Genomic DNA, 6609 nt, shown 5'->3' with positions numbered 1-6609 from the left:
CCCCTGCATCTTTTCAAAACTTTGATGTTGGTACTCATTTCTGCAATTTCCTCAAAGATTCAGTGTTGGATCTGAGAAGAACAATTGCTTTAGGGGCTTCAAATATGCCCCTTTTCTTTCAATAACCTTTACTTCATTGGTCAGGGACCATTTATCAGGATTCTGCTAATTGCAGTTTATGTGTATACCAACTATGCATTCAGAAACAAGGAAAACAATCTCAGCGTGTATTTACAAACTCATGAGGCCTATTCTGACATGGACTCAGGCTGCTCCATTTACCTCCTGACCCTATGCCCTAAGCCCCTGGTATGACTTGTCTAGCAATGGTGTTCTGGCTTCCCAGGGCCTGAGTATTGCCCTTTCCTAGTTGACAGCAACTTTGGTAAACAGCTGCAGGACAATTTGGGGAAGACCACAAAGAAACTTCACATTACATACGTGTGGCAATGTCAAGGGGACACATTCTCTCTTCATTCAAATGTCTGTAGAAAAAGTGGTCTGGAATTGCTACAGGTCCGGAAAGTGGGAAGAAGTGCTAATCATTATAGTGCTAGCAATTCAAGTGAGGTGTACACAAGCCAAACCTATAGTTTTTTGTTTTTGTTTCTGCCTTAATTTTACATAAATCTGTAGGGCAACAATCTTCTGCCCAATTATTTTAATCCATTGCCAGTGATTTCTAATTATAAAAGCATTTTGATTATGACTCTGGACTTGATTTCCACCACAGCAGGAAGAGGCGCGGGAGAGAAAGAGACATTTCAAAGAATTGACTTACGTGATTGTGGTTGCTGGCCAGTCTGAAAATCTGTAGGGCAGGACTGCCGGCTGGAAACTCTCAGGCAGGAGCCAACTGTGCCCTCCACAGGTGGAATTTCTTCTTCCTCAATGACATCTTAATTATGTTTTTAAGGCTTTGGATGAAGCTCATCCAGATTTCAAAGAATAATCTCTTTGAAAGAAGCTCCTCCAGATTTTGAAGAATAATCTCTTTTAAAGTCAACTAACATTGGATGTTAACCCACCTACAAAATACTTTCACAGCAACAGCAAGATCAGTGTTTAATTAAATAACAGGGTACCAAACCCTAGCCAACTTGACACATGGAACTTTTACAGTCCTATTTCTAAGATACATTAACTCAATGAAATAAGTCAGACCATTTATATGGTAGCATTTCCCACCTTAATGCTGGCCTACAGGGAACAGTGTTTACAGAGCTTTATGATAATCTATAGAGTATCTCTCACTTTGCATTTCTGAGTGTTTTGGTGAAGAGTGTGTTCTCTGGGTCCCATCACAGACATAATTACAGGCTGAATGGGTAACATAGAAAATAAATCGATTCCATCATTCCTACCTTCCTAAATCTTTGTATTCCTCTTACTACAATATACTAAAACCTTCCTTGAATGTTTACATCATTCCACATAAGACAATCTCTAGTCAGAAGCACTCTCAAATGCTTGAGCTCACACACTGATTTACAAATCTCTGGAAAATGCACGTACGTTATAAATTTCACCTAATCTAATTTTGGTTCATTTTCCCTAATTTAGAACCTCAGGGATCCATTCTGACGCCTATTCCTCATGTTGTTGCAAGGAAATTAGCAAAATCTTGAAAATGTTTGCTGTAAGGCTATCCCATACCATTGAAGTCTTTCTCTGGGGCCCCCTGGGCATGCTGAGGTCTGATTGTAACACAAAAAGCAATAACATTGAGGGTGGAGTCACAAGAAAAGTTGTTTTTTTAAGGAAATGACCCCAAGTGAGGACTTACAGGATCTATAAACAGAATAGAATCAGCCTCATAAGACAAGGAAGAGGAGTTGCTTCTGCTAACATGGGAGGACCATAGATCTGGAAGCCAGAGAACTCAGATTCTTTAGAATCCATCTGTGGATTCCCACCTATATCTAAAAAATGCCCTAAAATACACAGGAGAGCTGCTTCAGCAGCCTACATGATCAGACTTTGCCTTTGAGTTTTAGCTAAATCATCCTGATAAGACATCATTTTAGGGTAGTCACAAAGTCTCCTGGCCCTTATCAATTCCTGAAGCTAAGAATTTAAAACTTGATTTAATTATTTTCTTCCTCTTTTTCTCCCTCCATCTTTCCCTCCGTTCTTCATTCCCTCTCTTCCCTTCTTCCTATCTCTCACTCCTTCCCTCCTTCCCTTCCTTCTTCTTTTCTTTCTTCCCTTTTTTTTTTTTTTTTTTTTTTTTTGAGACAGAGTCTCGCTCTGCTGCCCAGGCTGGAGTGCAGTGGCACGATCTCGGCTCACTGCAAGCTTCGCTTCCTGGATTCACGCCATTCTCCTGCCTCAGTCTCCCGAGTAGCTGGGACTACAGGCGCCCGCCACCACGCCCGGCTGATTTTTTGTATTTTTAGTAGACATGGGGTTTCACCATGTTAGCCAGGATGGTCTTGATCTCCTGACCTCGTGATCCGCCCGCCTCAGCCTCCCAAAGTGCTGGGATTATAGGCGTGAGCCACTGCACCCGGCCTTTTCTTTCTTCCTTACTTCCTTTTCCATTCCTTCCTTCTTTCCTTCTTCTCCTCCTCCTGTATAGATTGCAATCACAAGTTTTCAGACCAATTTACACTTTGTATTCCCCTTTGTAGCCAAACAAGCCTACTTTAGAAATCTGTTGGTCTAACAAAGCCTAACCTTTATTCCAGGTGGCAGTGGACAATAATTTAAGTAACTTTATGTGGTCATGTGTACCCCATCTATTTTGTGTATCCCGTTTTTAATGGTACTACATCCTTACTTCCTTTAATCCAAACCAGGTGAGAAAATCCCAGATGCTTACTCTTAAGTGTTAACTTCTTGCTCCAAAATATCTTATCAGTGTTGAAAACGGAAACAACTCTAGTTATATTCAGAAGAAAAATCTTGACACAGATAATTAAACGATAAAAAAAGAAAGAAAGAAAGAAAGAAATCATCAGAAGGGCTTAGCCAGAATGCTCAAGGCTTAGCCTGTAGGAATGATTTCCAGATATGTATAGGACTGACCCACAAGAGTCTGTTTCACTGGAGGCCATTACTAGAGCTGAGCTTAAGAACAACCCTGAGGTTTTGATTGAAGCTTTGAATTTTAACACCAAAAAAAAAAAAAAAAAAAAAAAAAAAGAAAGAAAAGAGATTGGACATTGGAATATTGCTTCAGGAAAATCTCACTTTTCCACAAACTCTGCCTCTCTTAAAACTTCCAAAACTTAACCTAGTTCATTTCATGGGCAGAATGTAATTAACATAAATAATCTAAGTTGCAAGGAAATCTGGGAAATAGAGATTTCAGTTTTCCAATCTCACAAATAGGGGGGTGGATTGATGGTTGAGCAAGCCTTTCCACAGTTTTTATCAGAAGTAGAAATTGAGCTGGGCGTGGTGATATGCACCTATGGTCCCAGCTGCTTGAAAAGCTGAGGCAGGAGGATAGTTGAAGCTCAAGAGTTTGAGTTTGAAGTGCAGTATGATCATGCCTGTGACTGGCTACTGCACTCCAGCCTGGGCAACATAGTGAGACATCATCTGCAAAAAAGAAATTAAAACAATCTGTGAGATGGAGACCTGCCCTTATAAAGTTGTTTTGCTAAGGACTTATCCTGCTTGTTTTGACACATATGTGGGAGTTTTGTGTTTCCAGTGTCCTATAATTTCCATTATAGATGACAGAATCCCTTGCCCTCATTCTCATTGTGTTCCTAATTCAGTCTTATCGCAGGAAGTATGAGGTCAGAAGACTGGGAAAGGACTATTTGAAGGGCACTGAGTTCATTTTCAGAGACTGTGTTGGTATATCTAGCACTCAAAATTGGTTGGCCAGGGCAGGCTTCCCTATTCCATAAGTAGAAATGCTACCTATAGACCTGTTGTATTAATCAATCTGTGTACACCTCATAGATGATATTCCTTCTTGTAGAACCCTAAGACACTCATAAGATTTTGGGAACCCTGCAGAGCTGGTGATAAAACAGCTCTCTGGGGGGGGCAAAACCATTTTTCAATGGTATAACATCAGTTACTTCCTTTAATCCAAACCAGGTCAGACAATCCCAGATGCAGTGTTTATTGTTTGATTTGTAGCGCTTACTGTTTTTGGAGTTTACATTCTCCCTGCATGTCTGATTTCAGGGTACCAACATGATACCATTGAACATGGGACATGATGTGCATAATCAGCTCTTGGGAACCTTCAGGAGTGGGCTCCAGCACCTCACTGGACCTCTGGGTTCCTAGTAGAGTGGAGAAAGTGTTCACTTAGCCACAACTTTGCCTCACCCTGGAGGCCAACTGAGGCATGTTAGTATACCCTCTCTCTGTAGTTCTGGAGGGATGACATTGGAAAGCTAAACAGTGGTGTTTGTTTCAAGGTGCTTGATCCAATTTCTGTGGCCTTTGTCTGAAAAGGGAAGAATAAGAATGTGTCAACCTGGCATTCCCAGACTGCCTGATTGGGTCACATTTGGAAAGCTGCTGTGTGCACATCTGATTATCCTGAACCCAGGACTATGATTTATTCTTTCTTTCTTGGGACGTGCATCAGTTTGTTATATTGATTAGCATGATTGTCTGAATAGTGTCTTTCCGTGTCAAATCTATGGAAGTTTGAACCCTATATGCTTTTGCTCAATACTGTATTTCCAATACCTAGTAATTGTACCTAGACTGACACATAGTGGGAATTGTAAAATAAATATTTTTTGAGTTAGTGAATGAACAAAGGAAACTGCATACCAACTCCTTGACCACCTATACGCCCATGAATGGCCCCCAGATCTTCCTGGGTTATATTATAATGAAATAACTAATTTATCCTTCTTTCTTCTTTGTGAGCAATATTCAAATATAGATGTACTTTTCATTTACTTTGCTAAATAGACCTATATGTGCCTTTTAAACCTTCCTTATAAGTCAGGTGCCTTTATTTCACTCTACTTTAGATATTGTGTAGTCAAATACTAAATACAAGGAAATCCATCCTGGCTCTCAATAAAGTGATGTTTCTAGCTTTTATTTATGATAAAGGCCTTCATATTATTCACATCTAAGAACACAGTGAAACCCCCAAAGAATGGGGCAGATGAATTATACTGGGTTTATTATTAAGATAAATGAGAAGTATTTTGGATAATTCTTCAATTTTGGAAAGATCAGGGATGCCTCCCAGTGAGACACTGCACTTGGGAAGATGAAATCTTCTCCCTCAATGATTTTCTGCTCCCATTTCTAAATTAACCTGCCAATTTCATGTCTACAACTGAGATCATTCATTCATTCAAAAATGTATTATATAACTATATTCTCTGATGTCCTCTTTGCCCACTTTTAAATTGCTGTTATGTATAGAGGGGCTGTTAATTTCTTCAAGGGAGATCGAAAAGAAATCTAATAAATGATACCTGAATATTAATTTCAAAAATATTTAGTGCAAAGAGCCAAAAGTAATAGAAAACACAGGAATAGCTGGTGGCAATACCTTTTTGATTTTCAATTTCATCAGTTCAGTACAATTTAAAGATTCTAGGTAAAATTTGAAGCACTTTTAGAAAAAGAAATTACTCATTAAAATGAAATCCAAGGAACTCAGTTTGTGGCTCCACAATCTCTCTCTTGTGCTGATGTCCCCTACCAAGGACAATAATGATTGATTGAGAAACTTTCAGATTATGGAAAACCCGTGTCAAAAACAGGGAAAAATTAAGAAAGGGCTGGCCTAAAATGGAAGGCCAAGCTAAACTAGGTTGGATCTCCATCTGCTGGGGTTATTGGGGAGAATGTTTCAGCATTAGATGAAGGGTTGAAAGACATATAAAGCCCTCTTTAACCCTAAAATCTGTGCATGCATATGCACATACACACACATAAATGATGAATGCTTCAGTCAATGAACTGTATAATAGTATCCAACTAAGTGCATTGTAACATTACCTGATTGTCTACAAATCTTAATGTCAGTTTACAAGCTTCATAAAGTCATGAAATGTCCAACACTCTCATTGTACATGAGAAAACTGTGCTTGCTCCTGCCTTATTTCACCATATTGATGGTGTCTCAGAATGCTGACGTGATTTGCTCAGAGCTATAAAACTGTATGCAGTTACAGGAGTAGAGCTATAGACCAGATCTCCTGATGCTAACATGATAGGTGCAATTTTTCTACTACCCTGCCTTGCATCTTAAGTTGCGGTCTCCTACAGGAAAGAGACCAGCTTTATTTCTTTCTATGCTTTCAGAAAATAAATACATTCACATATATATTTTTACACTCTTCTCACTGAAGAAAACATTAGTGTTTTTAAATTATGGAATTAAACATTTAGAATGAGGCAAAGACATATTCCCTCTACCTTACGTTGAGCTGAAAGATTGTTTCACAGCAAAGCAATTGGGAGGAAAGAGGGATGGCTAAGAAGTATAAAGTACCGAGCACAAATAAGGCCAAAGATAAGAAATAGTTATTTGTGAAATTTTCTGTAGAAGTTACCTTTTATTTTGGAAACTTCTGAAAGAGCAGTTTAGAAAGTCTTTCACTGGTAAAAGATGCTTTTAAATATACTTTTAAAAGCACATTGCACTGAGAATTAAAT

Source organism: Macaca fascicularis, chromosome 2 (assembly GCF_037993035.2).
Source record: "Macaca fascicularis isolate 582-1 chromosome 2, T2T-MFA8v1.1".
In the NCBI taxonomy this organism is placed as follows: domain Eukaryota; kingdom Metazoa; phylum Chordata; class Mammalia; order Primates; family Cercopithecidae; genus Macaca; species Macaca fascicularis.
This window is presented reverse-complemented; position numbering follows the sequence as displayed.